The sequence below is a fragment of the Episyrphus balteatus genome, chromosome 1, assembly GCF_945859705.1.
Source record: "Episyrphus balteatus chromosome 1, idEpiBalt1.1, whole genome shotgun sequence".
Classification (NCBI taxonomy): domain Eukaryota; kingdom Metazoa; phylum Arthropoda; class Insecta; order Diptera; family Syrphidae; genus Episyrphus; species Episyrphus balteatus.
In genome coordinates this window covers 53,312,671-53,324,092 of record NC_079134.1, presented here as the reverse complement: position 1 = coordinate 53,324,092, position 11,422 = coordinate 53,312,671, and the positions used below count along the sequence as shown (strand labels likewise).

Below are 11,422 nucleotides of genomic sequence, written 5' to 3'. Positions count from 1 at the left end.
ATTTTAAATTTTGCAGGAGAAGAAAAAACGTTCTATTTTCTTTTGATGTGTGTAGCAAAATTTATAAAAAATATATTTTGTAGAACTTTTGCCTAGGTACAAAATACCGATTCGTTTTTAATTTTTGGAGCGATAGTCCAAAAGATAAAAAATAAAAACGCTTTTGGACTTATCATACGGATGTGAAATTACTTTTAAAATGGGTACACAATTTTGCTTTCATCTCCAGTCTATCACAAAATTGTATTTGAGATAAAAATATAATGTATATATAATGTCCGGAGTGCTTCTTTAACTTTAAAGAATCTTTAAACTTAAGATTTTCAGCCAGTAGCTTAATATAGCATTTACACATAAAAAAGCTGTTGTTTATTTTCAAAAGATGATAAGTCCGGGACTTATCCTGTTTTTGATACTAAAAAAATATTTCGCTTAGCTGTAAAATCGGATATAGATGGAGTAGATACTACATTATTTTGAAGATAGACGTGGTTATCCCTAGAGTAACAATTTAGTCAAAAAAACGAATTTTGAAAAAAGTGGACTTATCATGTTTTGAAAATAAATGATTCAAATGCACTCAGCGAAGCGGGTGGGGTTAGCTAGTTAAATATATAAGAAATACTTAAACATATACATATGGCAGTAGTATTACCAGACTGTTGTAACTCAACAAAAGATTTCTCGCTGAATCAGCGAAAAAATGTTTATTTTTACAAACCTTTCCAAATTATAAAAAAATAAAATAATTTTTTTATCAAGTTACTTTATAAAAATAATGCAATTATCTAAAGTATTAGATATATAAATATAAAGTTATTGTGTAAAATATGATGTCACCTCAAGCAAAAAAATAATATTATGTCTCTTCAGTAGGTTGATTCCTTGCCTTCTTATACCATGGGTTTAATCTGAATTTTTACTGCGTCTAGATAATTATCTAGATTTGTCTGATTCAACTATGATAAATGCGGTGCTCGCTATTGAACAAAAAAGAATAAATAGATAATGCATGTTAAAATGTAATAAAAAAATTTACTTATGTCACTATTTTACTCGTTTTTCTTTTCCGTTTTCTGGAATCTTCTACCCTTTGGTCATTTAAATTCCTTTTTCTAAAGCATATTCTGGAGCCTCTTAACCTTATCCGCAAGTTGAATGTCTTCTGATCGGTTTAGCCCCTGAATGTATTTTGGGAAGTAAACAATGTCCTCGCCGTTAAATGAATTGAAAATAGTTTCCATTTTTTCCATCTCGCACATATTTTTTTCATTTGGTTTATGCAAAAAGTTTTCAGTTAGCTGGTTTGTCCAAGTAAATGATTAATCTTTCTAAGTATTTATTACAGAGTACGAAACCATTACGAAACCATTAAGGCTAGGCGCACACATGCGATTTCAGTCGCACGATTATTTAGTCGCAAAAATGGATCACACGGATTTCAATGCCGGTGAACACACATGCTTCTAAAAAATAGCCGCGATTTAAAAATTGAAAATTGTCCCATTTTTTTGGCGACGCGATTGTCGCAAATTAAAATGGAACAAATGGAACAGTATAGTTGTGCACACACTTGCGACTAAACTGAAAACGACTAAAAAGTAGCAGTCGCAAAGAGGCCAAATCATGCGCACACATGCGATTTTCCACCACTCGATTTTTTAGACGCAAGAAATGAAACACATTATTTTAAATGAGAGCGCACAGATATGCGATTTTAAAATCGCATTTTTTTTAAAAATGGATCTGGTTCTATTTTTGGTGCTTCTTTTTAGTCGCACATAAAGATATATCAAATAGAAAATAATTCACCTGCGTGGATTTGCGACCCTTGGAAAATTTAGTTTCAGTTTAATAATGGATTTTACCAGAAAGTGTTGTTTAGTGGCTCTTTTGTTGCGACTAAAATCAAAGCAAAAACGTAAAAGAAAGTACTGGGTTCACCCTCTTCTAAGCGATAGGATTATGAAAGGACAGTTTCATAAAATTAATAAGAATCTAAGAGAACATCCTCAGAAGTTTACCCAGTATTATAGAATGAGTAAACAATGCTTTGATAAAATATTGGTACTTGTGGAACCGAAAATAAGGTGCAAAAATACACATTGGAGAGAATCTATTTCGCCCGAAGAACGTTTATCTGTAAGTTAACAGAGGTAAACATTTTAAAAATAAATTGCGGTAATTTGAGTACACTTAGGAGCAAAAAAATGGAATCAAACTTTGCGTTCTGTAAAAACGATAATAATATAATTGATCGTGAAGTAATTGACATATTAACATAAAAATGTTAATGGTACCATTGAAACGCTTGAAACGAAGGCTTTAAGTTAATGCTTAGAACTTAAAAACCAGTTCTTTGGTTCAATCCAACCAATATAAATGAAAAGTATGTGAAGAAAAATAGATTGAAATTGAAACAGAGAGTGGAAAACATTAACATTAAAAAAAAACTAAAATTGACAGATATCGCTAACACTATTGTATGAATTTTTATGTTTTTACCAACAATTCAAAGTAAAAAATACGCAAGCTTTAAAATGAGACCATGAATTAAAATGAGACTTTGAATAAAAATATTTTATCCATTGCAATTTTTTTGTTTTTAATATATATAATTTATTTGATTCTGTTTTTTGCTCCTTAGTGTAGATTTGAACATCAAGTAACATCTGGTCCTTTTGATCTTAAGATGATGCATTTTTGTTTATCAAAAAACGGTCATGTATTTTGATCAAACACTATGTTTTTTCTTGCGACTAAATAATAGCGCGATTTTTTAGTCGCAAGTGTGTGCACGGTAATTTAATGTTGCGACTGCGATTTTTTAGTAGCAACGACTGAAAATCGCATGTGTGCGCCTAGCCTAAGTCTGGGTCCTTTATTTTTTTTTTTCCAATATATACCCAGCTACGCGCTCTAAGCCATCGTATTGAAGGGATTCCAGTTCTTCAGGTGGTTCGGAATGTGGATTATCATCCACCTCAGGATTCAGTATCCCAAAAAGATCAGTACTAAGGTTGGAAGCCTTAGTACTGTAGGAGTGTCTTCTAGCAAAGTGTTTCCCAGAGCAACGTTTGTTAAAGAAATTGTATATGTATGTTTTCTAATGAGATTTTATTAGCATGTTCACAATGGCATCCTTCGTTTCGACACAGAATGTAAGACCTAAGTCTTTACATGAATTCCAGGCTAACTGGATAGTCGTATAATCCTCTTTTTGACCGAATGACCCCAAAAAAGTTTTCTAATACATCTTGGTTTAGTCTATAGGTTAAAATGTTCTTGATGTCTGTACGCTGAGATGTAATGTCAATATACAAAAGTGAGTTGTTGCTCATCATAATTTTGTAGAATTAATGCATTGTTTTATGTCTTATCAATGATTTAACAATAAAAAAACAAATAGATACAAAAATGTCTCTACCATTTTTAAGAGGTTTTCTAAAAATAGTGCAAAAAACGGAGCAAAGTAACCTCATGTTAAGGTAGTATAAAGTATCAGAGGTATAACTACACAGCGTACTTTTTGCAAAAATTCTTAAAGTGAAAATTATCAAACTCATTTTATGATGGAGAATTCTTAGATCTTGGCTTCAAAACGTTTATAGTTTTTTTTTCGGGAAAAATTACCCTTTTAAGGAAAAAATAATTATTTGCTTTTGCAGTTTACCCACTTTTTTTTTTGAAAAGGTGGCTATTGTAATTATAACTTTAATTACAAAAATGGCGGGAATAAAACTTGAAAACATAAATCAGTTTATAATTTATAGGTACTCATTTTAGGTTAATTTCATATATACATACATCATGTAGGTATTGAATGACTTATTGGGCCCTATCGTGAATCTCGAGGGGAATTTTGTTTCCCTTGGAATATTTTTTTTACTCGGAATTTTTTGTGCGATCCTGAATCTCCCTCGGAATTTATTTCCAGGGAGCAAAAATCGTAAGAAATGATGTCTTAATTCCCCTGGAAAATTGATTGCCGATACCAATAAATTCCGAGGGAAACTTTTTATGATCATTTTCGCTCCCATATTTAAAACATGGGAAACATTTCGAGGGAAATTTTTATTCATGATAACCCCCATTGAAAATACCAGTTCATCTAGTGAAAAAGATTGTTGGTTTACAAAAATATTATAAAGATTTTTCTCTTGGATTAAAAAAAAACATGATTTTGGGCACGAAAACATTAAAACATGATTTTAGTTCAAAAAACATGAAAATCATGCTAAATCATGATTTCTGGCAGCCCTGGTAGGGATTCCAGTTCTTCAGGTGGTTCGGAATGTGGATTATCATCCACCTCAGGATTCAGTATCCCAAAAAGATCAGTACTAAGGTTGGAAGCCTTAGTACTGTAGGAGTGTCTTCTAGCATAGTATTTCCCAGAGCAACGTTTGTTAAAGAAATTGTATATGTATGTTTTCTAATGAGATTTTATTAGCATGTTCACAAAGGCATCCTTCGTTTCGACACAGAATGTAAGACCTAAGTCTTTACATGAATTCCAGGCTAACTGGATAGTCGTATAATCCTCTTTTTGACCGAATGACCCCAAAAAAGTTTTCTAATACATCATGGTTTAGTTTATAGGTTTGAATGTACTTGATGTCTGTACGCTGAGATGTAAAGTCAGTATACGAAAGTGAGTTGTTGCTCATCATAGTTCCTATAAATACAGTATCAAGAATTAAAATTAATTATACTAAAATTATTCAAATACAAAAAATACCTTTTTGGAAGGGCAATAATGTCGATTTCTCACTCTCATAGTCAACATAGAGACAGACATTTCGTTTATAATGTCCATTTGAATGGTCTCGCAGATACCAAACCCTTTTACCCTTTCGCGGCAATCTTTATATGGAATTCTGACATTAAAGGCGTCAAACCAATCATTCACCTAATTTCAATTTATTTAAATTTTCAAAAATTGGTTTAGTAGGGAATTTTATAGGCAAACCTGTTTAAAGAATTTGGCGCATTTCAACCAGCCCTTATATTTTAAAAGTCTCAAGCTTCCTGCTCGTATTAACGCTTGGGAAATTGTGTGCGAAAATAATTTTGCCGCTAATTTCACTTTTTGTCGTTCGGCAACTCGCATGTTTATACTTGCCGAACTAATTTTGTAGGCCACAGAAATTTCGGACTTTTGATTGGTTTGAGAGAGGAGTTCTTCAATGATGCCTTTTTGAAAAAGCTCCCCATCAATCAAAAATCCTTCGTCTACAAAATGATTTCGGAGCAATTTTAACAGATGTGGAACATCGGCGAAAACATATATTTTTTTTTTCTGGATCGGCTGGGTTGGGGAAGGAAGAGTGAAGCACCGATATGTTCAACTCTTTCAAAAGTCCATGATTGGTGAACCCCAAGTCACACACCATTCCTACAATAACAAATAAAAAGCTAATGATGGCGTTGATCAATTCGAATAATAGTTCTTTCGTCATCTTTTGATCAAAATCGAAGAAAATTGGTTGTTTCCATTTCTCAAAAATGCCACCTGGACATATTTGGCCGCTTTTAGAATTTCGTCTTTTTTTTTTCATACTCAAGTATGTAAAGTATGCATTTTTTGTCAATACTTGGCAAATCGACTTTTTTATGCATTTAGGACACATTTTAAAATTCCTCGCGCAATCTGTATTTTTGAACACCATTTTCTGAGGGTTAAAAATGCTGGGAATAAATACCCTCTTATTAAAAGCAAGCGATATGCCCGAGGACCTGCGGAATGAATATTAATTGCATTGGAAATGTCTTCTTGTGACCACCGGAATCACTTTTTTGGGTATTCCATTTTTCTAATTTGTCCCTCAGTAAATATGTTGCAAAGTATCTCCACTATTTGTTGATTTTGGAAAATTTCAAGCTTTACCTTTTTTTATTTCTCTAGTTTTCAATGATAGGAGAAAATTTTGTAGTTAGGGCCTTTACGATATTATCGGCATCATATGTGTACCTCGGGTCTGAAGAAGTAAAGGACGAAATTGTGTTACTTACTTGCTGCCTGGAAAGAATGGTAGAGTCTGGGTTCCTTGATGATGGGATGCGAAAACTGTTTGAGTACCACTATTTAGTTTCAAGGCATTGGGTTGGTGTTGTACACTGCTGCTTGACAAGTTGATATCCATCTGAGGCTCCGAAGCTACAAGCACGTTGCTTCTAATAGACATTTCCGGCTCAGTTGGCGGTTGTACAACAGCTGCTACACTATTTACTTGCCTGGAGCAGCAGGGTTCAGTCTCACATAAATCAACAGCTGCCACACTACTTTGCCAGCAGCAAAAAAGTTTGGAATCGTCCGCCTCAAATGGCGGTTGTGCAACAGCTGCCACACTACTTCCTTGCCAAGGGCCAGAAGTTTCGGAATAGCCCGCTTAACTACTTCTTACCAGGAGGAGGATAGTTCACATGGTTTCTTATTATTATTACCAGCTGTCTCGGAAGTTCTTACTTCTCCAAGATGTTTTTTTTAGACCTGCAATAAAAAAATAAGAGAATAAATATACAATAAAAATATTATAATTTGAAGAATTTGTCTACTTTTCTGTTTAAACACCTTTGAGTTCGAGTATAATTTTAGCTGCTTTCTCGTTATCATTCCAAATCGCACCATAAAATCGTTTGTTTCAATGAAACGTTTATAATGTTTTTCACAAATTCTTTCACTGTTAAGGTACTATATAATTAAACCCACAAAATTGTATCCACTTTGCACACAAATATTTACTTTTAGGAAAAGTGAAGAACGAGCATTTATTTTCATTGTTTTCTCCGGTGTTTTTGGAATTACAACCCGAAACTGAACACCGCGATAGCCAAATTATTCAAAATTGCGGTTGCCACTATTACATCTTGCACGAGCGGCAAATTACAACGCATTCCAACTTGAAATCTTCTTTTCCATACCCCGAAACATCTTTCTATTGCATTTCTAGTTCTAATGTGTGACTCATTATATAAGCATCCTGCCCTTGTATGTGGCTCGCTTCATGGAGTCATGAGATACCTATTTAAAGCATATCCACTGTCAATAAGTAAAATGCCATTTTTGAAATGTCCACTATCAAACCGATATTTTAACGCAGAATTTGCAAATATAAGGCTATCATGTGTAGAGCCAGGCCATCTTGCAACTACCTACAAAAAATAGCCTTTTCTACTCCTAACGTTTTCAGCAGTTTCCCCACCTGCATAAAAATAAGCAAAGGAATGTTCTTGATTTTTTCCAAAATACATAGATTGATTATCTTTCACGAAATTATTCGCGCCTTATAAAATGCTTGTTGAAAAGTGGGTGCATTATCACACATTGATGCATCAATTCCAGCAATGTCACCAATTTTATGTAAAAACTTCCAGTCGCATATAACCTTAGCACTATTAACAAAAGGGATAGGGGAGAAACGCACTGATTTCTGAAATTTTAAAATTTGTCGGTAGAATTTGAATTTCAACTTATAATATAAAGCCAAGTACGCAGATCGCGCTAAAATTTATCTTTCATACAAATTTCCTCCAAAGATAAATTTTAGCGAGGATTTTTAGCCAGGTAGTACGCACTACGCAGTTCACGCGCTAAATTGGAATTCTCATCTACTACTTTTCAAAAAGTCTCCACTCAATTTAGCTCGCGAAATAAAGCTCAGCGCATTTTTTCACAGATAAATTTTGACATTTGTGGTCATTGTGTTTGCTGCAAGGAATAAGAGGCAAAAAAATATGTATGTAATTTTGATTGTAAGTAGGTATAAGTAAATGTTACTGTGATTCAGCCGTTATTTTTAAATTTAAATTTATCTTGTCTTTTAGCGAACGCGTGTAGAGATAAAAATTGTCGAGATAAAATTTAGTTTAGCGCGATCTGCATACTGGGCTTTAGGACACAAACAAATATTTACCATTCTGTTTTATGCTGGATTTTGTCTTCTATCAGTCCTAATAGGTATTCAACGGTTTTTTTCTCAAGCCTAGATCTTCTTCTAAACCCAACCATTCTAAAAAATGGTTGGGTCTGTTTCTAACAACCCGTTTTTTTCTCGATCGAAACAAACCAATTTCGTTTTAATCCCATATAATGGTAGATATCATCAACAATTTCAAAAAAGTCAATTTTCTTAAATTTAATTTTTTTTTGACACTTCAATGTTTACTTCATAGGAATAAATCGTTATTCTTCTCTAACTTTACTCTCATAATAAACAATTTATTCTTCAGAATAAGCTCTATCTGATTATTGATAAAATTGATTTTTGCCTAAATTGTTAAATTGTTCATAGGCCATATGAAAATTTTTTCGAAAACTTGGTGGGTAATTTACCATATCATCAAACTGCGGAGAGAATTGAGTACAGCGATAAATGATTTAAAGCAAACAGAGTTATGATTACATCTTTCATTCTACCGAAAAAATTTCGTCCTACCAAATATGGATTAACCCAAATCAATTGTTTTCATTTCAAGTTTCGTCTTCGCCTCAAACAATTTGTGGTCAGAATCAGAGTAGAATTAGCTGCAATAATTATTTTTTGTTTTCCGTTTATATAAATCAAAATTAATGTAGGTATAGCCCGATAAATATTTAAAACAAATTGAATTGAAATTTAAATATTTTAAAAAGTCAACCGTTCAAAGAAGTTTGTACTAGTGATTATTGTCAAAATTTCATTTTCTCCACATGAAACGTTGTGAAGCTTGTTCACTTCACCGGAAGTATATTATGTACAATGCTTAATAACGACTACATATTAACTAGAAGGTAAACAAAAAAATCTGAGCTTTAACAGAATGCTACCAATAAACAGTTTAACCCTTTGACTAACTAGTCTCCAGACTTCCATTTAATCTATTAACAGAATCTACTACATACAAAACAAATAAGAAAACATTTAATTAACTGTCAGAATTTCCGTCAAAGATTCTGTTGCAATTTTTTGCTGTCCTGCAAATGAAAAAAATTTTTAAATTGTTGCATATTCAAGAGAGAATCTAGTTTTTGTTTTAACTTTGATTTTAAAGCGCTCTTTTTTTTCTTTCAATTTGCAGATAATTTGGTTTGACTTCGATTCCTCTTCCACCTGATCCAATTGTCCGCCAGTTTTTTCTCAATCCTTTCTATAATGTAGGGATTTTCTTCCATCAATCTGATGAAGTCTTTTTTGAAGTCTTTTTGAATACAACCTTTAATTAAAACCAACAATAAAGTAATTTTCTTTATTTTTCAACAAAAATATCTGTGATGGTAATAAAGGTATATGCTTTTGTTTCTATTCTTCACAAAAATCTGAACGTCAAATAGGTAAATGACTAATGACATTTGATTCAAAAGTCAAAGTTTGCTTGGTTTAAAAACTAAATGCACTTTCGAATCGTTCGAAACTGAAAGAGAAAATCAAAATAAGGCTGACAATTTCATTGTATGGATATTTATTAAGAGAATAAACTTTATTCGCGGAAGCTTGCAACTTTGTGAACCAGTACACTTGTTCTATAACTTTATCACTGGCGATAAACATTTTTTAATGTCTATAAAATCCCTTTACTTCCATAAAGAAAAAAAAAATTTCCTTCAAATTCAGAATTTATGAATTAAGCAATTATGATTTTGCTGCACCAGCAGTCAAAGAAAAACATCAATAGATAATCTTTTTATAAGCGGCGCGGCGTGAATCCATTAATAATTTTTCTATTTTCAGTTCACCTCGCCATCAACTTACTTAAGCCTGTTCATCTATAATTTTGTCCACTAGTTTCACAACTCCCATATTGTCTAGTGGTTAGGATACCCGGCTCTCACCCGGGAGGCCCGGGTTCGATTCCCGGTATGGGAAATACTTTTTTTTTTATTTAATAACATTTTTAACCTAAAGCTTCACCTTACTGTACTATTGTGTATAATAAAAGCATTTTAAAATGGTTTACGTATTAGCTTATTTGTTTTGTAAGCATTGAACTCATCATAAGCTCACCCACATTCCTCCCTTCGACCTCATACAAGTTTGATAGAAAAAGCTTAAATAATAATAACAAACATCTTGCTGACACAATCTAGCCAGGCTAAGGCATATTAGTTCTACTCCGGGCGTGATTTGTCTAAGAAATCAAAAAACAATTCGCGGACGCGAATTTAAGTTTGTCATCATCAATGCCTATCATTAATTTGTTCAACTAAAAAACCTCTGTGTCGTCGTTTCTAGTCCTATTTAATAGTCTCGGTACGTAACAAACAAATAAACAACACACCTTTGCTTTGAGAGATGTGTTTCTTATTATATTCTGTTGTGTCTTGTTTTCTTTATCTGTAAGATACTACTTGCTGCTGATACCAAATAAGTATTTGGACACCAGTATATCCGTCAGTCTTAATTGGTTTTTGGCTTAATAAAAAATTGTCTCGTCTTTTTGTCTGTTTTTTTATTTTTTGATTAATTTTTTTGCTTTTAAAATAAGTAATTTATTTTCCGGTTTCTAATGGAATTTTGCGAATCATAAGATCTCACCAATGAGGTAATTCTCTATGGAATGATCGCTCACCGTCGAGAACGTGATCGGGTGTAAAGAAAAAAAATACAAAAAATAATGTATAAATTATAGAAGATTACAGGTGAAATAAAAGTTCATTCTAACCTAATTGTTATAATTTTTTTTATAGATAACAAAGTGAAGTTTTTTTTTCAATGGAAGGTACACGTTGGTGAAAATAATTATAATTTTCCCCTTGATAGAAATTCTATACCTACAATTTGAATTTAAACAAAAAAAAGTGAAGTGCTAATCGAAAATTGTTCATCTACTAAAAAAATATTTTTGTCTGCAGTGAAAAAATGAATAAAACGGGTGAACGGAACATATTTGCCATTTGGAACGTAATTTGCTAAATATAGCCAAAAAAAAATAAAGAAAATGAATTTATTTTTTGTTGTTGTTGTTTTAGCCTTAAGCATTCTTTTGGGATTTTCTCATTGAATTGGAAAGAAAAGTCGTATATTTTTGTTCGCAGAAAATTGTGAAAACGAAAATAACCGCTAAATCGAGTTTTTGAAAAACAAAAAAGTGCATAAAAATGGTTGTGTGCGAAGTTTCCAGTGCTAAAATGTTGTTGTTGCCATTGTCAGAGGTTGTTTCATTTTAATTACCTACCTTAAGTGAGAATGTGTCACCTGTGCAAAGAGTATAAACAGAAACTAGTAGTAAACTTGTGTGATGGTCAATGCCAGGCCAGCGACACTAATCGATTGCTACCCCCTGCCGACACTAAACACACTCATACCTACATACCTTACGTAGCTATTGGATTTTATAATGAACTTTTGTTTTTTTTTTTTTGTTCGATTTTGGTTTTCAATAAATTGAAGTGTGTATTCGTAACTGATTCATTTTAGGTGGAAAATAGCCGATTATGGGTTAT

The 11,422-nt window shown here is 32.6% G+C and overlaps 1 protein-coding gene and 1 non-coding gene across 4 annotated transcripts in view; both read left to right on the top strand.

The window, feature by feature from the left end:
• Positions 1-9,773: 9,773 nt before the first annotated feature.
• On the top strand, positions 9,774-9,845 carry Trnae-cuc (transfer RNA glutamic acid (anticodon CUC)). Its single transcript has one exon. It is a non-coding gene; the product is annotated as a tRNA-Glu (tRNA).
• A 228-nt stretch (positions 9,846-10,073) lies between these two features.
• LOC129920768 (E3 ubiquitin-protein ligase RBBP6) overlaps positions 10,074-11,422 on the top strand; it is a 39,554-nt gene continuing 38,205 nt past the window's right edge. For 2 of the 3 annotated variants that reach the window (XM_056002348.1, XM_056002346.1), the window contains exon 1: positions 10,074-10,229. The gene's annotated coding sequence lies outside the window, so the exon portion shown is untranslated. Of the gene's footprint in view, positions 10,230-10,507; positions 10,619-11,422 lie in introns of all 3 variants that reach the window. The other variant, XM_056002347.1, reaches the window with a different exon arrangement.